This window comes from Mytilus edulis, unplaced genomic scaffold (assembly GCF_963676685.1).
Source record: "Mytilus edulis unplaced genomic scaffold, xbMytEdul2.2 SCAFFOLD_290, whole genome shotgun sequence".
Classification (NCBI taxonomy): Eukaryota; Metazoa; Mollusca; class Bivalvia; order Mytilida; family Mytilidae; genus Mytilus; species Mytilus edulis.
In genome coordinates this window covers 27,477-48,144 of record NW_027268727.1, presented here as the reverse complement: position 1 = coordinate 48,144, position 20,668 = coordinate 27,477, and the positions used below count along the sequence as shown (strand labels likewise).

Here is a 20,668-nt window from a genome sequence, read left to right as displayed (position 1 = left end):
CTTACAGAATTACATATAAAGAAAGGATATCTAAACTTTAGATATGTTCCAATCATTTGTACTTTGAATCTAAATGCGTTTTCTTGTCTAAAATAGTGTTGGATTTTGTGTTATTCTCATTGTGAGTCCATTTCGTGGAAATTGTAAACATCACTGAACTTTTAATTTATTCTTATATTCTCATGTTGAGAATTACTATACTAGTTTAGTGGGCGACAAAAACTAGAAAAATATATGGCCAATGTGGGGATCGAACCCACGACATTCGCGTTATTAGCACGACGCTCTAACCAACTGAGCTAACCGGCCCTTGAAACTTACTTTGGAAATTTTATATATTTATTCAAACATATCAACATGAACAATTGTCATCTTCACAAGTCTAAACGCTGGATGTTCACTTCATTTGACGGCTTTTCCAGTTGACAAGGTCAAAAGCGTGGAAATCGTGCAAAAAAAGGCTAAAAGTTTTAACCTACCACTTCTTTTTACATTTCCTGACGTTAAGAGTATCTTTTGACGAACTTCTGTTATCTCGGACATAGCCGAAAAGCTTTAATACTATAGACTATCAAAAATTCATGGCCAATGTGGGGATCGAACCCACGACATTCGCGTTATTAGCACGACGCTCTAACCAACTGAGCTAACCGGCCGTTGGAAACAATTTGGGAAATTTTATGTACTTATATATGGGTATCATATTCTTACAGAATTACATATAAAGAAAGGATATCTAAACTTTAGATATGTTCCAATCATTTGTACTTTGAATCTAAATGCGTTTTCTTGTCTAAAATAGTGTTGGATTTTGTGTTATTCTCATTGTGAGTCCATTTCGTGGAAATTGTAAACATCACTGAACTTTTAATTTATTCTTATATTCTCATGTTGAGAATTACTATACTAGTTTAGTGGGCGACAAAAACTAGAAAAATATATGGCCAATGTGGGGGATCGAACCCACGACATTCGCGTTATTAGCACGACGCTCTAACCAACTGAGCTAACCGGCCCTTGAAACTTACTTTGGAAATTTTATATATTTATTCAAACATATCAACATGAACAATTGTCATCTTCACAAGTCTAAACGCTGGATGTTCACTTCATTTGACGGCTTTTCCAGTTGACAAGGTCAAAAGCGTGGAAATCGTGCAAAAAAGGCTAAAAGTTTTAACCTACCACTTCTTTTTACATTTCCTGACGTTAAGAGTATCTTTTGACGAACTTCTGTTATCTCGGACATAGCCGAAAAGCTTTAATACTATAGACTATCAAAAATTCATGGCCAATGTGGGGATCGAACCCACGACATTCGCGTTATTAGCACGACGCTCTAACCAACTGAGCTAACCGGCCGTTGGAAACAATTTGGGAAATTTTATGTACTTATATATGGGTATCATATTCTTACAGAATTACATATAAAGAAAGGATATCTAAACTTTAGATATGTTCCAATCATTTGTACTTTGAATCTAAATGCGTTTTCTTGTCTAAAATAGTGTTGGATTTTGTGTTATTCTCATTGTGAGTCCATTTCGTGGAAATTGTAAACATCACTGAACTTTTAATTTATTCTTATATTCTCATGTTGAGAATTACTATACTAGTTTAGTGGGCGACAAAAACTAGAAAAATATATGGCCAATGTGGGGATCGAACCCACGACATTCGCGTTATTAGCACGACGCTCTAACCAACTGAGCTAACCGGCCCTTGAAACTTACTTTGGAAATTTTATATATTTATTCAAACATATCAACATGAACAATTGTCATCTTCACAAGTCTAAACGCTGGATGTTCACTTCATTTGACGGCTTTTCCAGTTGACAAGGTCAAAAGCGTGGAAATCGTGCAAAAAAGGCTAAAAGTTTTAACCTACCACTTCTTTTTACATTTCCTGACGTTAAGAGTATCTTTTGACGAACTTCTGTTATCTCGGACATAGCCGAAAAGCTTTAATACTATAGACTATCAAAAATTCATGGCCAATGTGGGGATCGAACCCACGACATTCGCGTTATTAGCACGACGCTCTAACCAACTGAGCTAACCGGCCGTTGGAAACAATTTGGGAAATTTTATGTACTTATATATGGGTATCATATTCTTACAGAATTACATATAAAGAAAGGATATCTAAACTTTAGATATGTTCCAATCATTTGTACTTTGAATCTAAATGCGTTTTCTTGTCTAAAATAGTGTTGGATTTTGTGTTATTCTCATTGTGAGTCCATTTCGTGGAAATTGTAAACATCACTGAACTTTTAATTTATTCTTATATTCTCATGTTGAGAATTACTATACTAGTTTAGTGGGCGACAAAAACTAGAAAAATATATGGCCAATGTGGGGATCGAACCCACGACATTCGCGTTATTAGCACGACGCTCTAACCAACTGAGCTAACCGGCCCTTGAAACTTACTTTGGAAATTTTATATATTTATTCAAACATATCAACATGAACAATTGTCATCTTCACAAGTCTAAACGCTGGATGTTCACTTCATTTGACGGCTTTTCCAGTTGACAAGGTCAAAAGCGTGGAAATCGTGCAAAAAAAGGCTAAAAGTTTTAACCTACCACTTCTTTTTACATTTCCTGACGTTAAGAGTATCTTTTGACGAACTTCTGTTATCTCGGACATAGCCGAAAAGCTTTAATACTATAGACTATCAAAAATTCATGGCCAATGTGGGGATCGAACCCACGACATTCGCGTTATTAGCACGACGCTCTAACCAACTGAGCTAACCGGCCGTTGGAAACAATTTGGGAAATTTTATGTACTTATATATGGGTATCATATTCTTACAGAATTACATATAAAGAAAGGATATCTAAACTTTAGATATGTTCCAATCATTTGTACTTTGAATCTAAATGCGTTTTCTTGTCTAAAATAGTGTTGGATTTTGTGTTATTCTCATTGTGAGTCCATTTCGTGGAAATTGTAAACATCACTGAACTTTTAATTTATTCTTATATTCTCATGTTGAGAATTACTATACTAGTTTAGTGGGCGACAAAAACTAGAAAAATATATGGCCAATGTGGGGATCGAACCCACGACATTCGCGTTATTAGCACGACGCTCTAACCAACTGAGCTAACCGGCCCTTGAAACTTACTTTGGAAATTTTATATATTTATTCAAACATATCAACATGAACAATTGTCATCTTCACAAGTCTAAACGCTGGATGTTCACTTCATTTGACGGCTTTTCCAGTTGACAAGGTCAAAAGCGTGGAAATCGTGCAAAAAAGGCTAAAAGTTTTAACCTACCACTTCTTTTTACATTTCCTGACGTTAAGAGTATCTTTTGACGAACTTCTGTTATCTCGGACATAGCCGAAAAGCTTTAATACTATAGACTATCAAAAATTCATGGCCAATGTGGGGATCGAACCCACGACATTCGCGTTATTAGCACGACGCTCTAACCAACTGAGCTAACCGGCCGTTGGAAACAATTTGGGAAATTTTATGTACTTATATATGGGTATCATATTCTTACAGAATTACATATAAAGAAAGGATATCTAAACTTTAGATATGTTCCAATCATTTGTACTTTGAATCTAAATGCGTTTTCTTGTCTAAAATAGTGTTGGATTTTGTGTTATTCTCATTGTGAGTCCATTTCGTGGAAATTGTAAACATCACTGAACTTTTAATTTATTCTTATATTCTCATGTTGAGAATTACTATACTAGTTTAGTGGGCGACAGAAACTAGAAAAATATATGGCCAATGTGGGGATCGAACCCACGACATTCGCGTTATTAGCACGACGCTCTAACCAACTGAGCTAACCGGCCCTTGAAACTTACTTTGGAAATTTTATATATTTATTCAAACATATCAACATGAACAATTGTCATCTTCACAAGTCTAAACGCTGGATGTTCACTTCATTTGACGGCTTTTCCAGTTGACAAGGTCAAAAGCGTGGAAATCGTGCAAAAAAGGCTAAAAGCTTTAACCTACCACTTCTTTTTACATTTCCTGACGTTAAGAGTATCTTTTGACGAACTTCTGTTATCTCGGACATAGCCGAAAAGCTTTAATACTATAGACTATCAAAAATTCATGGCCAATGTGGGGATCGAACCCACGACATTCGCGTTATTAGCACGACGCTCTAACCAACTGAGCTAACCGGCCGTTGGAAACAATTTGGGAAATTTTATGTACTTATATATGGGTATCATATTCTTACAGAATTACATATAAAGAAAGGATATCTAAACTTTAGATATGTTCCAATCATTTGTACTTTGAATCTAAATGCGTTTTCTTGTCTAAAATAGTGTTGGATTTTGTGTTATTCTCATTGTGAGTCCATTTCGTGGAAATTGTAAACATCACTGAACTTTTAATTTATTCTTATATTCTCATGTTGAGAATTACTATACTAGTTTAGTGGGCGACAAAAACTAGAAAAATATATGGCCAATGTGGGGATCGAACCCACGACATTCGCGTTATTAGCACGACGCTCTAACCAACTGAGCTAACCGGCCCTTGAAACTTACTTTGGAAATTTTATATATTTATTCAAACATATCAACATGAACAATTGTCATCTTCACAAGTCTAAACGCTGGATGTTCACTTCATTTGACGGCTTTTCCAGTTGACAAGGTCAAAAGCGTGGAAATCGTGCAAAAAAGGCTAAAAGTTTTAACCTACCACTTCTTTTTACATTTCCTGACGTTAAGAGTATCTTTTGACGAACTTCTGTTATCTCGGACATAGCCGAAAAGCTTTAATACTATAGACTATCAAAAATTCATGGCCAATGTGGGGATCGAACCCACGACATTCGCGTTATTAGCACGACGCTCTAACCAACTGAGCTAACCGGCCGTTGGAAACAATTTGGGAAATTTTATGTACTTATATATGGGTATCATATTCTTACAGAATTACATATAAAGAAAGGATATCTAAACTTTAGATATGTTCCAATCATTTGTACTTTGAATCTAAATGCGTTTTCTTGTCTAAAATAGTGTTGGATTTTGTGTTATTCTCATTGTGAGTCCATTTCGTGGAAATTGTAAACATCACTGAACTTTTAATTTATTCTTATATTCTCATGTTGAGAATTACTATACTAGTTTAGTGGGCGACAAAAACTAGAAAAATATATGGCCAATGTGGGGATCGAACCCACGACATTCGCGTTATTAGCACGACGCTCTAACCAACTGAGCTAACCGGCCCTTGAAACTTACTTTGGAAATTTTATATATTTATTCAAACATATCAACATGAACAATTGTCATCTTCACAAGTCTAAACGCTGGATGTTCACTTCATTTGACGGCTTTTCCAGTTGACAAGGTCAAAAGCGTGGAAATCGTGCAAAAAAGGCTAAAAGTTTTAACCTACCACTTCTTTTTACATTTCCTGACGTTAAGAGTATCTTTTGACGAACTTCTGTTATCTCGGACATAGCCGAAAAGCTTTAATACTATAGACTATCAAAAATTCATGGCCAATGTGGGGATCGAACCCACGACATTCGCGTTATTAGCACGACGCTCTAACCAACTGAGCTAACCGGCCGTTGGAAACAATTTGGGAAATTTTATGTACTTATATATGGGTATCATATTCTTACAGAATTACATATAAAGAAAGGATATCTAAACTTTAGATATGTTCCAATCATTTGTACTTTGAATCTAAATGCGTTTTCTTGTCTAAAATAGTGTTGGATTTTGTGTTATTCTCATTGTGAGTCCATTTCGTGGAAATTGTAAACATCACTGAACTTTTAATTTATTCTTATATTCTCATGTTGAGAATTACTATACTAGTTTAGTGGGCGACAAAAACTAGAAAAATATATGGCCAATGTGGGGATCGAACCCACGACATTCGCGTTATTAGCACGACGCTCTAACCAACTGAGCTAACCGGCCCTTGAAACTTACTTTGGAAATTTTATATATTTATTCAAACATATCAACATGAACAATTGTCATCTTCACAAGTCTAAACGCTGGATGTTCACTTCATTTGACGGCTTTTCCAGTTGACAAGGTCAAAAGCGTGGAAATCGTGCAAAAAAGGCTAAAAGTTTTAACCTACCACTTCTTTTTACATTTCCTGACGTTAAGAGTATCTTTTGACGAACTTCTGTTATCTCGGACATAGCCGAAAAGCTTTAATACTATAGACTATCAAAAATTCATGGCCAATGTGGGGATCGAACCCACGACATTCGCGTTATTAGCACGACGCTCTAACCAACTGAGCTAACCGGCCGTTGGAAACAATTTGGGAAATTTTATGTACTTATATATGGGTATCATATTCTTACAGAATTACATATAAAGAAAGGATATCTAAACTTTAGATATGTTCCAATCATTTGTACTTTGAATCTAAATGCGTTTTCTTGTCTAAAATAGTGTTGGATTTTGTGTTATTCTCATTGTGAGTCCATTTCGTGGAAATTGTAAACATCACTGAACTTTTAATTTATTCTTATATTCTCATGTTGAGAATTACTATACTAGTTTAGTGGGCGACAAAAACTAGAAAAATATATGGCCAATGTGGGGATCGAACCCACGACATTCGCGTTATTAGCACGACGCTCTAACCAACTGAGCTAACCGGCCCTTGAAACTTACTTTGGAAATTTTATATATTTATTCAAACATATCAACATGAACAATTGTCATCTTCACAAGTCTAAACGCTGGATGTTCACTTCATTTGACGGCTTTTCCAGTTGACAAGGTCAAAAGCGTGGAAATCGTGCAAAAAAGGCTAAAAGTTTTAACCTACCACTTCTTTTTACATTTCCTGACGTTAAGAGTATCTTTTGACGAACTTCTGTTATCTCGGACATAGCCGAAAAGCTTTAATACTATAGACTATCAAAAATTCATGGCCAATGTGGGGATCGAACCCACGACATTCGCGTTATTAGCACGACGCTCTAACCAACTGAGCTAACCGGCCGTTGGAAACAATTTGGGAAATTTTATGTACTTATATATGGGTATCATATTCTTACAGAATTACATATAAAGAAAGGATATCTAAACTTTAGATATGTTCCAATCATTTGTACTTTGAATCTAAATGCGTTTTCTTGTCTAAAATAGTGTTGGATTTTGTGTTATTCTCATTGTGAGTCCATTTCGTGGAAATTGTAAACATCACTGAACTTTTAATTTATTCTTATATTCTCATGTTGAGAATTACTATACTAGTTTAGTGGGCGACAAAAACTAGAAAAATATATGGCCAATGTGGGGATCGAACCCACGACATTCGCGTTATTAGCACGACGCTCTAACCAACTGAGCTAACCGGCCCTTGAAACTTACTTTGGAAATTTTTATATTTATTCAAACATATCAACATGAACAATTGTCATCTTCACAAGTCTAAACGCTGGATGTTCACTTCATTTGACGGCTTTTCCAGTTGACAAGGTCAAAAGCGTGGAAATCGTGCAAAAAAGGCTAAAAGTTTTAACCTACCACTTCTTTTTACATTTCCTGACGTTAAGAGTATCTTTTGACGAACTTCTGTTATCTCGGACATAGCCGAAAAGCTTTAATACTATAGACTATCAAAAATTCATGGCCAATGTGGGGATCGAACCCACGACATTCGCGTTATTAGCACGACGCTCTAACCAACTGAGCTAACCGGCCGTTGGAAACAATTTGGGAAATTTTATGTACTTATATATGGGTATCATATTCTTACAGAATTACATATAAAGAAAGGATATCTAAACTTTAGATATGTTCCAATCATTTGTACTTTGAATCTAAATGCGTTTTCTTGTCTAAAATAGTGTTGGATTTTGTGTTATTCTCATTGTGAGTCCATTTCGTGGAAATTGTAAACATCACTGAACTTTTAATTTATTCTTATATTCTCATGTTGAGAATTACTATACTAGTTTAGTGGGCGACAAAAACTAGAAAAATATATGGCCAATGTGGGGATCGAACCCACGACATTCGCGTTATTAGCACGACGCTCTAACCAACTGAGCTAACCGGCCCTTGAAACTTACTTTGGAAATTTTATATATTTATTCAAACATATCAACATGAACAATTGTCATCTTCACAAGTCTAAACGCTGGATGTTCACTTCATTTGACGGCTTTTCCAGTTGACAAGGTCAAAAGCGTGGAAATCGTGCAAAAAAGGCTAAAAGTTTTAACCTACCACTTCTTTTTACATTTCCTGACGTTAAGAGTATCTTTTGACGAACTTCTGTTATCTCGGACATAGCCGAAAAGCTTTAATACTATAGACTATCAAAAATTCATGGCCAATGTGGGGATCGAACCCACGACATTCGCGTTATTAGCACGACGCTCTAACCAACTGAGCTAACCGGCCGTTGGAAACAATTTGGGAAATTTTATGTACTTATATATGGGTATCATATTCTTACAGAATTACATATAAAGAAAGGATATCTAAACTTTAGATATGTTCCAATCATTTGTACTTTGAATCTAAATGCGTTTTCTTGTCTAAAATAGTGTTGGATTTTGTGTTATTCTCATTGTGAGTCCATTTCGTGGAAATTGTAAACATCACTGAACTTTTAATTTATTCTTATATTCTCATGTTGAGAATTACTATACTAGTTTAGTGGGCGACAAAAACTAGAAAAATATATGGCCAATGTGGGGATCGAACCCACGACATTCGCGTTATTAGCACGACGCTCTAACCAACTGAGCTAACCGGCCCTTGAAACTTACTTTGGAAATTTTATATATTTATTCAAACATATCAACATGAACAATTGTCATCTTCACAAGTCTAAACGCTGGATGTTCACTTCATTTGACGGCTTTTCCAGTTGACAAGGTCAAAAGCGTGGAAATCGTGCAAAAAAGGCTAAAAGTTTTAACCTACCACTTCTTTTTACATTTCCTGACGTTAAGAGTATCTTTTGACGAACTTCTGTTATCTCGGACATAGCCGAAAAGCTTTAATACTATAGACTATCAAAAATTCATGGCCAATGTGGGGATCGAACCCACGACATTCGCGTTATTAGCACGACGCTCTAACCAACTGAGCTAACCGGCCGTTGGAAACAATTTGGGAAATTTTATGTACTTATATATGGGTATCATATTCTTACAGAATTACATATAAAGAAAGGATATCTAAACTTTAGATATGTTCCAATCATTTGTACTTTGAATCTAAATGCGTTTTCTTGTCTAAAATAGTGTTGGATTTTGTGTTATTCTCATTGTGAGTCCATTTCGTGGAAATTGTAAACATCACTGAACTTTTAATTTATTCTTATATTCTCATGTTGAGAATTACTATACTAGTTTAGTGGGCGACAAAAACTAGAAAAATATATGGCCAATGTGGGGATCGAACCCACGACATTCGCGTTATTAGCACGACGCTCTAACCAACTGAGCTAACCGGCCCTTGAAACTTACTTTGGAAATTTTATATATTTATTCAAACATATCAACATGAACAATTGTCATCTTCACAAGTCTAAACGCTGGATGTTCACTTCATTTGACGGCTTTTCCAGTTGACAAGGTCAAAAGCGTGGAAATCGTGCAAAAAAGGCTAAAAGTTTTAACCTACCACTTCTTTTTACATTTCCTGACGTTAAGAGTATCTTTTGACGAACTTCTGTTATCTCGGACATAGCCGAAAAGCTTTAATACTATAGACTATCAAAAATTCATGGCCAATGTGGGGATCGAACCCACGACATTCGCGTTATTAGCACGACGCTCTTTTTTTTTTTTATCTTTATTAAAATCAAACATCATATAATACAAATAAAACAAAATATAAAATCAATTGTCCTTGATTGTTCTCAATGTATACTATATACTATACTTTGTATTCACAATACTGTTAATTTACATTTCAGGTACACAATTATTACAATTTAAAGACTAGAACATTGTCTCTTTCTTCTAACAACGGGTTATCCATTACAAACTTTTTTTGAAATATATGACTCATATTATGACATCGACAGAGATAGACATACATATATGTTACATAATGTTTTAATGTATATTGAAATAACTTAATCAAATTTACATTAGAATAACCACTATTCAACAAATTTCTCCTTCTGAAGATACAATATCTGGCAACAGACATACAAAAATTAAGAAAAGAATCATTCACACCTTTCATATAAATTAGCACGACGCTCTAACCAACTGAGCTAACCGGCCGTTGGAAACAATTTGGGAAATTTTATGTACTTATATATGGGTATCATATTCTTACAGAATTACATATAAAGAAAGGATATCTAAACTTTAGATATGTTCCAATCATTTGTACTTTGAATCTAAATGCGTTTTCTTGTCTAAAATAGTGTTGGATTTTGTGTTATTCTCATTGTGAGTCCATTTCGTGGAAATTGTAAACATCACTGAACTTTTAATTTATTCTTATATTCTCATGTTGAGAATTACTATACTAGTTTAGTGGGCGACAAAAACTAGAAAAATATATGGCCAATGTGGGGATCGAACCCACGACATTCGCGTTATTAGCACGACGCTCTAACCAACTGAGCTAACCGGCCCTTGAAACTTACTTTGGAAATTTTATATATTTATTCAAACATATCAACATGAACAATTGTCATCTTCACAAGTCTAAACGCTGGATGTTCACTTCATTTGACGGCTTTTCCAGTTGACAAGGTCAAAAGCGTGGAAATCGTGCAAAAAAGGCTAAAAGTTTTAACCTACCACTTCTTTTTACATTTCCTGACGTTAAGAGTATCTTTTGACGAACTTCTGTTATCTCGGACATAGCCGAAAAGCTTTAATACTATAGACTATCAAAAATTCATGGCCAATGTGGGGATCGAACCCACGACATTCGCGTTATTAGCACGACGCTCTAACCAACTGAGCTAACCGGCCGTTGGAAACAATTTGGGAAATTTTATGTACTTATATATGGGTATCATATTCTTACAGAATTACATATAAAGAAAGGATATCTAAACTTTAGATATGTTCCAATCATTTGTACTTTGAATCTAAATGCGTTTTCTTGTCTAAAATAGTGTTGGATTTTGTGTTATTCTCATTGTGAGTCCATTTCGTGGAAATTGTAAACATCACTGAACTTTTAATTTATTCTTATATTCTCATGTTGAGAATTACTATACTAGTTTAGTGGGCGACAAAAACTAGAAAAATATATGGCCAATGTGGGGATCGAACCCACGACATTCGCGTTATTAGCACGACGCTCTAACCAACTGAGCTAACCGGCCCTTGAAACTTACTTTGGAAATTTTATATATTTATTCAAACATATCAACATGAACAATTGTCATCTTCACAAGTCTAAACGCTGGATGTTCACTTCATTTGACGGCTTTTCCAGTTGACAAGGTCAAAAGCGTGGAAATCGTGCAAAAAAGGCTAAAAGTTTTAACCTACCACTTCTTTTTACATTTCCTGACGTTAAGAGTATCTTTTGACGAACTTCTGTTATCTCGGACATAGCCGAAAAGCTTTAATACTATAGACTATCAAAAATTCATGGCCAATGTGGGGATCGAACCCACGACATTCGCGTTATTAGCACGACGCTCTAACCAACTGAGCTAACCGGCCGTTGGAAACAATTTGGGAAATTTTATGTACTTATATATGGGTATCATATTCTTACAGAATTACATATAAAGAAAGGATATCTAAACTTTAGATATGTTCCAATCATTTGTACTTTGAATCTAAATGCGTTTTCTTGTCTAAAATAGTGTTGGATTTTGTGTTATTCTCATTGTGAGTCCATTTCGTGGAAATTGTAAACATCACTGAACTTTTAATTTATTCTTATATTCTCATGTTGAGAATTACTATACTAGTTTAGTGGGCGACAAAAACTAGAAAAATATATGGCCAATGTGGGGATCGAACCCACGACATTCGCGTTATTAGCACGACGCTCTAACCAACTGAGCTAACCGGCCCTTGAAACTTACTTTGGAAATTTTATATATTTATTCAAACATATCAACATGAACAATTGTCATCTTCACAAGTCTAAACGCTGGATGTTCACTTCATTTGACGGCTTTTCCAGTTGACAAGGTCAAAAGCGTGGAAATCGTGCAAAAAAGGCTAAAAGTTTTAACCTACCACTTCTTTTTACATTTCCTGACGTTAAGAGTATCTTTTGACGAACTTCTGTTATCTCGGACATAGCCGAAAAGCTTTAATACTATAGACTATCAAAAATTCATGGCCAATGTGGGGATCGAACCCACGACATTCGCGTTATTAGCACGACGCTCTAACCAACTGAGCTAACCGGCCGTTGGAAACAATTTGGGAAATTTTATGTACTTATATATGGGTATCATATTCTTACAGAATTACATATAAAGAAAGGATATCTAAACTTTAGATATGTTCCAATCATTTGTACTTTGAATCTAAATGCGTTTTCTTGTCTAAAATAGTGTTGGATTTTGTGTTATTCTCATTGTGAGTCCATTTCGTGGAAATTGTAAACATCACTGAACTTTTAATTTATTCTTATATTCTCATGTTGAGAATTACTATACTAGTTTAGTGGGCGACAAAAACTAGAAAAATATATGGCCAATGTGGGGATCGAACCCACGACATTCGCGTTATTAGCACGACGCTCTAACCAACTGAGCTAACCGGCCCTTGAAACTTACTTTGGAAATTTTATATATTTATTCAAACATATCAACATGAACAATTGTCATCTTCACAAGTCTAAACGCTGGATGTTCACTTCATTTGACGGCTTTTCCAGTTGACAAGGTCAAAAGCGTGGAAATCGTGCAAAAAAGGCTAAAAGTTTTAACCTACCACTTCTTTTTACATTTCCTGACGTTAAGAGTATCTTTTGACGAACTTCTGTTATCTCGGACATAGCCGAAAAGCTTTAATACTATAGACTATCAAAAATTCATGGCCAATGTGGGGATCGAACCCACGACATTCGCGTTATTAGCACGACGCTCTAACCAACTGAGCTAACCGGCCGTTGGAAACAATTTGGGAAATTTTATGTACTTATATATGGGTATCATATTCTTACAGAATTACATATAAAGAAAGGATATCTAAACTTTAGATATGTTCCAATCATTTGTACTTTGAATCTAAATGCGTTTTCTTGTCTAAAATAGTGTTGGATTTTGTGTTATTCTCATTGTGAGTCCATTTCGTGGAAATTGTAAACATCACTGAACTTTTAATTTATTCTTATATTCTCATGTTGAGAATTACTATACTAGTTTAGTGGGCGACAAAAACTAGAAAAATATATGGCCAATGTGGGGATCGAACCCACGACATTCGCGTTATTAGCACGACGCTCTAACCAACTGAGCTAACCGGCCCTTGAAACTTACTTTGGAAATTTTATATATTTATTCAAACATATCAACATGAACAATTGTCATCTTCACAAGTCTAAACGCTGGATGTTCACTTCATTTGACGGCTTTTCCAGTTGACAAGGTCAAAAGCGTGGAAATCGTGCAAAAAAGGCTAAAAGTTTTAACCTACCACTTCTTTTTACATTTCCTGACGTTAAGAGTATCTTTTGACGAACTTCTGTTATCTCGGACATAGCCGAAAAGCTTTAATACTATAGACTATCAAAAATTCATGGCCAATGTGGGGATCGAACCCACGACATTCGCGTTATTAGCACGACGCTCTAACCAACTGAGCTAACCGGCCGTTGGAAACAATTTGGGAAATTTTATGTACTTATATATGGGTATCATATTCTTACAGAATTACATATAAAGAAAGGATATCTAAACTTTAGATATGTTCCAATCATTTGTACTTTGAATCTAAATGCGTTTTCTTGTCTAAAATAGTGTTGGATTTTGTGTTATTCTCATTGTGAGTCCATTTCGTGGAAATTGTAACTTTTAATTTATTCTTATATTCTCATGTTGAGAATTACTATACTAGTTTAGTGGGCGACAAAAACTAGAAAAATATATGGCCAATGTGGGGATCGAACCCACGACATTCGCGTTATTAGCACGACGCTCTAACCAACTGAGCTAACCGGCCCTTGAAACTTACTTTGGAAATTTTATATATTTATTCAAACATATCAACATGAACAATTGTCATCTTCACAAGTCTAAACGCTGGATGTTCACTTCATTTGACGGCTTTTCCAGTTGACAAGGTCAAAAGCGTGGAAATCGTGCAAAAAAGGCTAAAAGTTTTAACCTACCACTTCTTTTTACATTTCCTGACGTTAAGAGTATCTTTTGACGAACTTCTGTTATCTCGGACATAGCCGAAAAGCTTTAATACTATAGACTATCAAAAATTCATGGCCAATGTGGGGATCGAACCCACGACATTCGCGTTATTAGCACGACGCTCTAACCAACTGAGCTAACCGGCCGTTGGAAACAATTTGGGAAATTTTATGTACTTATATATGGGTATCATATTCTTACAGAATTACATATAAAGAAAGGATATCTAAACTTTAGATATGTTCCAATCATTTGTACTTTGAATCTAAATGCGTTTTCTTGTCTAAAATAGTGTTGGATTTTGTGTTATTCTCATTGTGAGTCCATTTCGTGGAAATTGTAAACATCACTGAACTTTTAATTTATTCTTATATTCTCATGTTGAGAATTACTATACTAGTTTAGTGGGCGACAAAAACTAGAAAAATATATGGCCAATGTGGGGATCGAACCCACGACATTCGCGTTATTAGCACGACGCTCTAACCAACTGAGCTAACCGGCCCTTGAAACTTACTTTGGAAATTTTATATATTTATTCAAACATATCAACATGAACAATTGTCATCTTCACAAGTCTAAACGCTGGATGTTCACTTCATTTGACGGCTTTTCCAGTTGACAAGGTCAAAAGCGTGGAAATCGTGCAAAAAAGGCTAAAAGTTTTAACCTACCACTTCTTTTTACATTTCCTGACGTTAAGAGTATCTTTTGACGAACTTCTGTTATCTCGGACATAGCCGAAAAGCTTTAATACTATAGACTATCAAAAATTCATGGCCAATGTGGGGATCGAACCCACGACATTCGCGTTATTAGCACGACGCTCTAACCAACTGAGCTAACCGGCCGTTGGAAACAATTTGGGAAATTTTATGTACTTATATATGGGTATCATATTCTTACAGAATTACATATAAAGAAAGGATATCTAAACTTTAGATATGTTCCAATCATTTGTACTTTGAATCTAAATGCGTTTTCTTGTCTAAAATAGTGTTGGATTTTGTGTTATTCTCATTGTGAGTCCATTTCGTGGAAATTGTAACTTTTAATTTATTCTTATATTCTCATGTTGAGAATTACTATACTAGTTTAGTGGGCGACAAAAACTAGAAAAATATATGGCCAATGTGGGGATCGAACCCACGACATTCGCGTTATTAGCACGACGCTCTAACCAACTGAGCTAACCGGCCCTTGAAACTTACTTTGGAAATTTTATATATTTATTCAAACATATCAACATGAACAATTGTCATCTTCACAAGTCTAAACGCTGGATGTTCACTTCATTTGACGGCTTTTCCAGTTGACAAGGTCAAAAGCGTGGAAATCGTGCAAAAAAGGCTAAAAGTTTTAACCTACCACTTCTTTTTACATTTCCTGACGTTAAGAGTATCTTTTGACGAACTTCTGTTATCTCGGACATAGCCGAAAAGCTTTAATACTATAGACTATCAAAAATTCATGGCCAATGTGGGGATCGAACCCACGACATTCGCGTTATTAGCACGACGCTCTAACCAACTGAGCTAACCGGCCGTTGGAAACAATTTGGGAAATTTTATGTACTTATATATGGGTATCATATTCTTACAGAATTACATATAAAGAAAGGATATCTAAACTTTAGATATGTTCCAATCATTTGTACTTTGAATCTAAATGCGTTTTCTTGTCTAAAATAGTGTTGGATTTTGTGTTATTCTCATTGTGAGTCCATTTCGTGGAAATTGTAAACATCACTGAACTTTTAATTTATTCTTATATTCTCATGTTGAGAATTACTATACTAGTTTAGTGGGCGACAAAAACTAGAAAAATATATGGCCAATGTGGGGATCGAACCCACGACATTCGCGTTATTAGCACGACGCTCTAACCAACTGAGCTAACCGGCCCTTGAAACTTACTTTGGAAATTTTATATATTTATTCAAACATATCAACATGAACAATTGTCATCTTCACAAGTCTAAACGCTGGATGTTCACTTCATTTGACGGCTTTTCCAGTTGACAAGGTCAAAAGCGTGGAAATCGTGCAAAAAAGGCTAAAAGTTTTAACCTACCACTTCTTTTTACATTTCCTGACGTTAAGAGTATCTTTTGACGAACTTCTGTTATCTCGGACATAGCCGAAAAGCTTTAATACTATAGACTATCAAAAATTCATGGCCAATGTGGGGATCGAACCCACGACATTCGCGTTATTAGCACGACGCTCTAACCAACTGAGCTAACCGGCCGTTGGAAACAATTTGGGAAATTTTATGTACTTATATATGGGTATCATATTCTTACAGAATTACATATAAAGAAAGGATATCTAAACTTTAGATATGTTCCAATCATTTGTACTTTGAATCTAAATGCGTTTTCTTGTCTAAAATAGTGTTGGATTTTGTGTTATTCTCATTGTGAGTCCATTTCGTGGAAATTGTAAACATCACTGAACTTTTAATTTATTCTTATATTCTCATGTTGAGAATTACTATACTAGTTTAGTGGGCGACAAAAACTAGAAAAATATATGGCCAATGTGGGGATCGAACCCACGACATTCGCGTTATTAGCACGACGCTCTAACCAACTGAGCTAACCGGCCCTTGAAACTTACTTTGGAAATTTTATATATTTATTCAAACATATCAACATGAACAATTGTCATCTTCACAAGTCTAAACGCTGGATGTTCACTTCATTTGACGGCTTTTCCAGTTGACAAGGTCAAAAGCGTGGAAATCGTGCAAAAAAGGCTAAAAGTTTTAACCTACCACTTCTTTTTACATTTCCTGACGTTAAGAGTATCTTTTGACGAACTTCTGTTATCTCGGACATAGCCGAAAAGCTTTAATACTATAGACTATCAAAAATTCATGGCCAATGTGGGGATCGAACCCACGACATTCGCGTTATTAGCACGACGCTCTAACCAACTGAGCTAACCGGCCGTTGGAAACAATTTGGGAAATTTTATGTACTTATATATGGGTATCATATTCTTACAGAATTACATATAAAGAAAGGATATCTAAACTTTAGATATGTTCCAATCATTTGTACTTTGAATCTAAATGCGTTTTCTTGTCTAAAATAGTGTTGGATTTTGTGTTATTCTCATTGTGAGTCCATTTCGTGGAAATTGTAAACATCACTGAACTTTTAATTTATTCTTATATTCTCATGTTGAGAATTACTATACTAGTTTAGTGGGCGACAAAAACTAGAAAAATATATGGCCAATGTGGGGATCGAACCCACGACATTCGCGTTATTAGCACGACGCTCTAACCAACTGAGCTAACCGGCCCTTGAAACTTACTTTGGAAATTTTATATATTTATTCAAACATATCAACATGAACAATTGTCATCTTCACAAGTCTAAACGCTGGATGTTCACTTCATTTGACGGCTTTTCCAGTTGACAAGGTCAAAAGCGTGGAAATCGTGCAAAAAAGGCTAAAAGTTTTAACCTACCACTTCTTTTTACATTTCCTGACGTTAAGAGTATCTTTTGACGAACTTCTGTTATCTCGGACATAGCCGAAAAGCTTTAATACTATAGACTATCAAAAATTCATGGCCAATGTGGGGATCGAACCCACGACATTCGCGTTATTAGCACGACGCTCTAACCAACTGAGCTAACCGGCCGTTGGAAACAATTTGGGAAATTTTATGTACTTATATATGGGTATCATATTCTTACAGAATTACATATAAAGAAAGGATATCTAAACTTTAGATATGTTCCAATCATTTGTACTTTGAATCTAAATGCGTTTTCTTGTCTAAAATAGTGTTGGATTTTGTGTTATTCTCATTGTGAGTCCATTTCGTGGAAATTGTAAACATCACTGAACTTTTAATTTATTCTTATATTCTCATGTTGAGAATTACTATACTAGTTTAGTGGGCGACAAAAACTAGAAAAATATATGGCCAATGTGGGGATCGAACCCACGACATTCGCGTTATTAGCACGACGCTCTAACCAACTGAGCTAACCGGCCCTTGAAACTTACTTTGGAAATTTTATATATTTATTCAAACATATCAACATGAACAATTGTCATCTTCACAAGTCTAAACGCTGGATGTTCACTTCATTTGACGGCTTTTCCAGTTGACAAGGTCAAAAGCGTGGAAATCGTGCAAAAAAGGCTAAAAGTTTTAACCTACCACTTCTTTTTACATTTCCTGACGTTAAGAGTATCTTTTGACGAACTTCTGTTATCTCGGACATAGCCGAAAAGCTTTAATACTATAGACTATCAAAAATTCATGGCCAATGTGGGGATCGAACCCACGACATTCGCGTTATTAGCACGACGCTCTAACCAACTGAGCTAACCGGCCGTTGGAAACAATTTGGGAAATTTTATGTACTTATATATGGGTATCATATTCTTACAGAATTACATATAAAGAAAGGATATCTAAACTTTAGATATGTTCCAATCATTTGTACTTTGAATCTAAATGCGTTTTCTTGTCTAAAATAGTGTTGGATTTTGTGTTATTCTCATTGTGAGTCCATTTCGTGGAAATTGTAACTTTTAATTTATTCTTATATTCTCATGTTGAGAATTACTATACTAGTTTAGTGGGCGACAAAAACTAGAAAAATATATGGCCAATGTGGGGATCGAACCCACGACATTCGCGTTATTAGCACGACGCTCTAACCAACTGAGCTAACCGGCCCTTGAAACTTACTTTGGAAATTTTATATATTTATTCAAACATATCAACATGAACAATTGTCATCTTCACAAGTCTAAACGCTGGATGTTCACTTCATTTGACGGCTTTTCCAGTTGACAAGGTCAAAAGCGTGGAAATCGTGCAAAAAAGGCTAAAAGTTTTAACCTACCACTTCTTTTTACATTTCCTGACGTTAAGAGTATCTTTTGACGAACTTCTGTTATCTCGGACATAGCCGAAAAGCTTTAATACTATAGACTATCAAAAATTCATGGCCAATGTGGGGATCGAACCCACGACATTCGCGTTATTAGCACGACGCTCTAACCAACTGAGCTAACCGGCCGTTGGAAACAATTTGGGAAATTTTATGTACTTATATATGGGTATCATATTCTTACAGAATTACATATAAAGAAAGGATATCTAAACTTTAGATATGTTCCAATCATTTGTACTTTGAATCTAAATGCGTTTTCTTGTCTAAAATAGTGTTGGATTTTGTGTTATTCTCATTGTGAGTCCATTTCGTGGAAATTGTAACTTTTAATTTATTCTTATATTCTCATGTTGAGAATTACTATACTAGTTTAGTGGGCGACAAAAACTAGAAAAATATATGGCCAATGTGGGGATCGAACCCACGACATTCGCGTTATTAGCACGACGCTCTAACCAACTGAGCTAACCGGCCCTTGAAACTTACTTTGGAAATTTTATATATTTATTCAAACATATCAACATGAACAATTGTCATCTTCACAAGTCTAAACGCTGGATGTTCACTTCATTTGACGGCTTTTCCAGTTGACAAGGTCAAAAGCGTGGAAATCGTGCAAAAAAGGCTAAAAGTTTTAACCTACCACTTCTTTTTACATTTCCTGACGTTAAGAGTATCTTTTGACGAACTTCTGTTATCTCGGACATAGCCGAAAAGCTTTAATACTATAGACTATCAAAAATTCATGGCCAATGTGGGGATCGAACCCACGACATTCGCGTTATTAGCACGACGCTCTAACCAACTGAGCTAACCGGCCGTTGGAAACAATTTGGGAAATTTTATGTACTTATATATGGGTATCATATTCTTACAGAATTACATATAAAGAAAGGATATCTAAACTTTAGATATGTTCCAATCATTTGTACTTTGAATCTAAATGCGTTTTCTTGTCTAAAATAGTGTTGGATTTTGTGTTATTCTCATTGTGAGTCCATTTCGTGGAAATTGTAAACATCACTGAACTTTTAATTTATTCTTATATTCTCATGTTGAGAATTACTATACTAGTTTAGTGGGCGACAAAAACTAGAAAAATATATGGCCAATGTGGGGATCGAACCCACGACATTCGCGTTATTAGCACGACGCTCTAACCAACTGAGCTAACCGGCCCTTGAAACTTACTTTGGAAATTTTATATATTTATTCAAACATATCAACATGAACAATTGTCATCTTCACAAGTCTAAACGCTGGATGTTCACTTCATTTGACGGCTTTTCCAGTTGACAAGGTCAAAAGCGTGGAAATCGTGCAAAAAAGGCTAAAAGTTTTAACCTACCACTTCTTTTTACATTTCCTGACGTTAAGAGTATCTTTTGACGAACTTCTGTTATCTC

At 35.3% G+C, this 20,668-nt stretch overlaps 55 non-coding genes across 55 annotated transcripts; all 55 read right to left on the bottom strand.

Annotated features, from left to right (window-relative positions):
* Positions 1–235: 235 nt before the first annotated feature.
* Trnai-aau (transfer RNA isoleucine (anticodon AAU)) lies at positions 236–309 on the bottom strand. Its single transcript has one exon. It is a non-coding gene; the product is annotated as a tRNA-Ile (tRNA).
* A 273-nt stretch (positions 310–582) lies between these two features.
* On the bottom strand, positions 583–656 carry Trnai-aau (transfer RNA isoleucine (anticodon AAU)). The gene has a single exon. It is a non-coding gene; the product is annotated as a tRNA-Ile (tRNA).
* Positions 657–1,288: 632 nt separating this feature from the next.
* Positions 1,289–1,362, bottom strand: Trnai-aau (transfer RNA isoleucine (anticodon AAU)). Its single transcript has one exon. It is a non-coding gene; the product is annotated as a tRNA-Ile (tRNA).
* A 285-nt stretch (positions 1,363–1,647) lies between these two features.
* On the bottom strand, positions 1,648–1,721 carry Trnai-aau (transfer RNA isoleucine (anticodon AAU)). Its single transcript has one exon. It is a non-coding gene; the product is annotated as a tRNA-Ile (tRNA).
* A 272-nt stretch (positions 1,722–1,993) lies between these two features.
* Trnai-aau (transfer RNA isoleucine (anticodon AAU)) lies at positions 1,994–2,067 on the bottom strand. Its single transcript has one exon. It is a non-coding gene; the product is annotated as a tRNA-Ile (tRNA).
* Positions 2,068–2,352: 285 nt separating this feature from the next.
* On the bottom strand, positions 2,353–2,426 carry Trnai-aau (transfer RNA isoleucine (anticodon AAU)). Its single transcript has one exon. It is a non-coding gene; the product is annotated as a tRNA-Ile (tRNA).
* Positions 2,427–2,699: 273 nt separating this feature from the next.
* Positions 2,700–2,773, bottom strand: Trnai-aau (transfer RNA isoleucine (anticodon AAU)). The gene has a single exon. It is a non-coding gene; the product is annotated as a tRNA-Ile (tRNA).
* A 285-nt stretch (positions 2,774–3,058) lies between these two features.
* Positions 3,059–3,132, bottom strand: Trnai-aau (transfer RNA isoleucine (anticodon AAU)). The gene has a single exon. It is a non-coding gene; the product is annotated as a tRNA-Ile (tRNA).
* Positions 3,133–3,404: 272 nt separating this feature from the next.
* Positions 3,405–3,478, bottom strand: Trnai-aau (transfer RNA isoleucine (anticodon AAU)). Its single transcript has one exon. It is a non-coding gene; the product is annotated as a tRNA-Ile (tRNA).
* Positions 3,479–3,763: 285 nt separating this feature from the next.
* Positions 3,764–3,837, bottom strand: Trnai-aau (transfer RNA isoleucine (anticodon AAU)). The gene has a single exon. It is a non-coding gene; the product is annotated as a tRNA-Ile (tRNA).
* Positions 3,838–4,109: 272 nt separating this feature from the next.
* On the bottom strand, positions 4,110–4,183 carry Trnai-aau (transfer RNA isoleucine (anticodon AAU)). Its single transcript has one exon. It is a non-coding gene; the product is annotated as a tRNA-Ile (tRNA).
* Positions 4,184–4,468: 285 nt separating this feature from the next.
* Trnai-aau (transfer RNA isoleucine (anticodon AAU)) lies at positions 4,469–4,542 on the bottom strand. The gene has a single exon. It is a non-coding gene; the product is annotated as a tRNA-Ile (tRNA).
* Positions 4,543–4,814: 272 nt separating this feature from the next.
* Positions 4,815–4,888, bottom strand: Trnai-aau (transfer RNA isoleucine (anticodon AAU)). The gene has a single exon. It is a non-coding gene; the product is annotated as a tRNA-Ile (tRNA).
* A 285-nt stretch (positions 4,889–5,173) lies between these two features.
* On the bottom strand, positions 5,174–5,247 carry Trnai-aau (transfer RNA isoleucine (anticodon AAU)). The gene has a single exon. It is a non-coding gene; the product is annotated as a tRNA-Ile (tRNA).
* Positions 5,248–5,519: 272 nt separating this feature from the next.
* Trnai-aau (transfer RNA isoleucine (anticodon AAU)) lies at positions 5,520–5,593 on the bottom strand. Its single transcript has one exon. It is a non-coding gene; the product is annotated as a tRNA-Ile (tRNA).
* A 285-nt stretch (positions 5,594–5,878) lies between these two features.
* On the bottom strand, positions 5,879–5,952 carry Trnai-aau (transfer RNA isoleucine (anticodon AAU)). The gene has a single exon. It is a non-coding gene; the product is annotated as a tRNA-Ile (tRNA).
* A 272-nt stretch (positions 5,953–6,224) lies between these two features.
* On the bottom strand, positions 6,225–6,298 carry Trnai-aau (transfer RNA isoleucine (anticodon AAU)). Its single transcript has one exon. It is a non-coding gene; the product is annotated as a tRNA-Ile (tRNA).
* A 285-nt stretch (positions 6,299–6,583) lies between these two features.
* Trnai-aau (transfer RNA isoleucine (anticodon AAU)) lies at positions 6,584–6,657 on the bottom strand. Its single transcript has one exon. It is a non-coding gene; the product is annotated as a tRNA-Ile (tRNA).
* Positions 6,658–6,929: 272 nt separating this feature from the next.
* On the bottom strand, positions 6,930–7,003 carry Trnai-aau (transfer RNA isoleucine (anticodon AAU)). Its single transcript has one exon. It is a non-coding gene; the product is annotated as a tRNA-Ile (tRNA).
* A 285-nt stretch (positions 7,004–7,288) lies between these two features.
* Trnai-aau (transfer RNA isoleucine (anticodon AAU)) lies at positions 7,289–7,362 on the bottom strand. Its single transcript has one exon. It is a non-coding gene; the product is annotated as a tRNA-Ile (tRNA).
* Positions 7,363–7,633: 271 nt separating this feature from the next.
* Positions 7,634–7,707, bottom strand: Trnai-aau (transfer RNA isoleucine (anticodon AAU)). The gene has a single exon. It is a non-coding gene; the product is annotated as a tRNA-Ile (tRNA).
* Positions 7,708–7,992: 285 nt separating this feature from the next.
* Positions 7,993–8,066, bottom strand: Trnai-aau (transfer RNA isoleucine (anticodon AAU)). Its single transcript has one exon. It is a non-coding gene; the product is annotated as a tRNA-Ile (tRNA).
* A 272-nt stretch (positions 8,067–8,338) lies between these two features.
* Trnai-aau (transfer RNA isoleucine (anticodon AAU)) lies at positions 8,339–8,412 on the bottom strand. The gene has a single exon. It is a non-coding gene; the product is annotated as a tRNA-Ile (tRNA).
* Positions 8,413–8,697: 285 nt separating this feature from the next.
* On the bottom strand, positions 8,698–8,771 carry Trnai-aau (transfer RNA isoleucine (anticodon AAU)). Its single transcript has one exon. It is a non-coding gene; the product is annotated as a tRNA-Ile (tRNA).
* Positions 8,772–9,043: 272 nt separating this feature from the next.
* Trnai-aau (transfer RNA isoleucine (anticodon AAU)) lies at positions 9,044–9,117 on the bottom strand. Its single transcript has one exon. It is a non-coding gene; the product is annotated as a tRNA-Ile (tRNA).
* Positions 9,118–9,402: 285 nt separating this feature from the next.
* Trnai-aau (transfer RNA isoleucine (anticodon AAU)) lies at positions 9,403–9,476 on the bottom strand. The gene has a single exon. It is a non-coding gene; the product is annotated as a tRNA-Ile (tRNA).
* Positions 9,477–10,541: 1,065 nt separating this feature from the next.
* On the bottom strand, positions 10,542–10,615 carry Trnai-aau (transfer RNA isoleucine (anticodon AAU)). Its single transcript has one exon. It is a non-coding gene; the product is annotated as a tRNA-Ile (tRNA).
* A 272-nt stretch (positions 10,616–10,887) lies between these two features.
* On the bottom strand, positions 10,888–10,961 carry Trnai-aau (transfer RNA isoleucine (anticodon AAU)). Its single transcript has one exon. It is a non-coding gene; the product is annotated as a tRNA-Ile (tRNA).
* A 285-nt stretch (positions 10,962–11,246) lies between these two features.
* Trnai-aau (transfer RNA isoleucine (anticodon AAU)) lies at positions 11,247–11,320 on the bottom strand. Its single transcript has one exon. It is a non-coding gene; the product is annotated as a tRNA-Ile (tRNA).
* A 272-nt stretch (positions 11,321–11,592) lies between these two features.
* Positions 11,593–11,666, bottom strand: Trnai-aau (transfer RNA isoleucine (anticodon AAU)). The gene has a single exon. It is a non-coding gene; the product is annotated as a tRNA-Ile (tRNA).
* A 285-nt stretch (positions 11,667–11,951) lies between these two features.
* Positions 11,952–12,025, bottom strand: Trnai-aau (transfer RNA isoleucine (anticodon AAU)). Its single transcript has one exon. It is a non-coding gene; the product is annotated as a tRNA-Ile (tRNA).
* Positions 12,026–12,297: 272 nt separating this feature from the next.
* Trnai-aau (transfer RNA isoleucine (anticodon AAU)) lies at positions 12,298–12,371 on the bottom strand. The gene has a single exon. It is a non-coding gene; the product is annotated as a tRNA-Ile (tRNA).
* Positions 12,372–12,656: 285 nt separating this feature from the next.
* On the bottom strand, positions 12,657–12,730 carry Trnai-aau (transfer RNA isoleucine (anticodon AAU)). The gene has a single exon. It is a non-coding gene; the product is annotated as a tRNA-Ile (tRNA).
* A 272-nt stretch (positions 12,731–13,002) lies between these two features.
* Positions 13,003–13,076, bottom strand: Trnai-aau (transfer RNA isoleucine (anticodon AAU)). Its single transcript has one exon. It is a non-coding gene; the product is annotated as a tRNA-Ile (tRNA).
* A 285-nt stretch (positions 13,077–13,361) lies between these two features.
* Positions 13,362–13,435, bottom strand: Trnai-aau (transfer RNA isoleucine (anticodon AAU)). The gene has a single exon. It is a non-coding gene; the product is annotated as a tRNA-Ile (tRNA).
* Positions 13,436–13,707: 272 nt separating this feature from the next.
* Trnai-aau (transfer RNA isoleucine (anticodon AAU)) lies at positions 13,708–13,781 on the bottom strand. Its single transcript has one exon. It is a non-coding gene; the product is annotated as a tRNA-Ile (tRNA).
* Positions 13,782–14,055: 274 nt separating this feature from the next.
* Positions 14,056–14,129, bottom strand: Trnai-aau (transfer RNA isoleucine (anticodon AAU)). Its single transcript has one exon. It is a non-coding gene; the product is annotated as a tRNA-Ile (tRNA).
* Positions 14,130–14,401: 272 nt separating this feature from the next.
* On the bottom strand, positions 14,402–14,475 carry Trnai-aau (transfer RNA isoleucine (anticodon AAU)). Its single transcript has one exon. It is a non-coding gene; the product is annotated as a tRNA-Ile (tRNA).
* Positions 14,476–14,760: 285 nt separating this feature from the next.
* On the bottom strand, positions 14,761–14,834 carry Trnai-aau (transfer RNA isoleucine (anticodon AAU)). Its single transcript has one exon. It is a non-coding gene; the product is annotated as a tRNA-Ile (tRNA).
* Positions 14,835–15,106: 272 nt separating this feature from the next.
* On the bottom strand, positions 15,107–15,180 carry Trnai-aau (transfer RNA isoleucine (anticodon AAU)). Its single transcript has one exon. It is a non-coding gene; the product is annotated as a tRNA-Ile (tRNA).
* A 274-nt stretch (positions 15,181–15,454) lies between these two features.
* Trnai-aau (transfer RNA isoleucine (anticodon AAU)) lies at positions 15,455–15,528 on the bottom strand. Its single transcript has one exon. It is a non-coding gene; the product is annotated as a tRNA-Ile (tRNA).
* A 272-nt stretch (positions 15,529–15,800) lies between these two features.
* On the bottom strand, positions 15,801–15,874 carry Trnai-aau (transfer RNA isoleucine (anticodon AAU)). Its single transcript has one exon. It is a non-coding gene; the product is annotated as a tRNA-Ile (tRNA).
* Positions 15,875–16,159: 285 nt separating this feature from the next.
* Positions 16,160–16,233, bottom strand: Trnai-aau (transfer RNA isoleucine (anticodon AAU)). Its single transcript has one exon. It is a non-coding gene; the product is annotated as a tRNA-Ile (tRNA).
* Positions 16,234–16,505: 272 nt separating this feature from the next.
* On the bottom strand, positions 16,506–16,579 carry Trnai-aau (transfer RNA isoleucine (anticodon AAU)). The gene has a single exon. It is a non-coding gene; the product is annotated as a tRNA-Ile (tRNA).
* Positions 16,580–16,864: 285 nt separating this feature from the next.
* Positions 16,865–16,938, bottom strand: Trnai-aau (transfer RNA isoleucine (anticodon AAU)). Its single transcript has one exon. It is a non-coding gene; the product is annotated as a tRNA-Ile (tRNA).
* A 272-nt stretch (positions 16,939–17,210) lies between these two features.
* Trnai-aau (transfer RNA isoleucine (anticodon AAU)) lies at positions 17,211–17,284 on the bottom strand. Its single transcript has one exon. It is a non-coding gene; the product is annotated as a tRNA-Ile (tRNA).
* A 285-nt stretch (positions 17,285–17,569) lies between these two features.
* Trnai-aau (transfer RNA isoleucine (anticodon AAU)) lies at positions 17,570–17,643 on the bottom strand. Its single transcript has one exon. It is a non-coding gene; the product is annotated as a tRNA-Ile (tRNA).
* Positions 17,644–17,915: 272 nt separating this feature from the next.
* Positions 17,916–17,989, bottom strand: Trnai-aau (transfer RNA isoleucine (anticodon AAU)). Its single transcript has one exon. It is a non-coding gene; the product is annotated as a tRNA-Ile (tRNA).
* Positions 17,990–18,274: 285 nt separating this feature from the next.
* Positions 18,275–18,348, bottom strand: Trnai-aau (transfer RNA isoleucine (anticodon AAU)). Its single transcript has one exon. It is a non-coding gene; the product is annotated as a tRNA-Ile (tRNA).
* A 272-nt stretch (positions 18,349–18,620) lies between these two features.
* On the bottom strand, positions 18,621–18,694 carry Trnai-aau (transfer RNA isoleucine (anticodon AAU)). Its single transcript has one exon. It is a non-coding gene; the product is annotated as a tRNA-Ile (tRNA).
* Positions 18,695–18,968: 274 nt separating this feature from the next.
* On the bottom strand, positions 18,969–19,042 carry Trnai-aau (transfer RNA isoleucine (anticodon AAU)). Its single transcript has one exon. It is a non-coding gene; the product is annotated as a tRNA-Ile (tRNA).
* A 272-nt stretch (positions 19,043–19,314) lies between these two features.
* Positions 19,315–19,388, bottom strand: Trnai-aau (transfer RNA isoleucine (anticodon AAU)). The gene has a single exon. It is a non-coding gene; the product is annotated as a tRNA-Ile (tRNA).
* A 274-nt stretch (positions 19,389–19,662) lies between these two features.
* On the bottom strand, positions 19,663–19,736 carry Trnai-aau (transfer RNA isoleucine (anticodon AAU)). Its single transcript has one exon. It is a non-coding gene; the product is annotated as a tRNA-Ile (tRNA).
* Positions 19,737–20,008: 272 nt separating this feature from the next.
* Trnai-aau (transfer RNA isoleucine (anticodon AAU)) lies at positions 20,009–20,082 on the bottom strand. Its single transcript has one exon. It is a non-coding gene; the product is annotated as a tRNA-Ile (tRNA).
* A 285-nt stretch (positions 20,083–20,367) lies between these two features.
* Trnai-aau (transfer RNA isoleucine (anticodon AAU)) lies at positions 20,368–20,441 on the bottom strand. Its single transcript has one exon. It is a non-coding gene; the product is annotated as a tRNA-Ile (tRNA).
* Between the last annotated feature and the right edge of the window lie 227 nt (positions 20,442–20,668).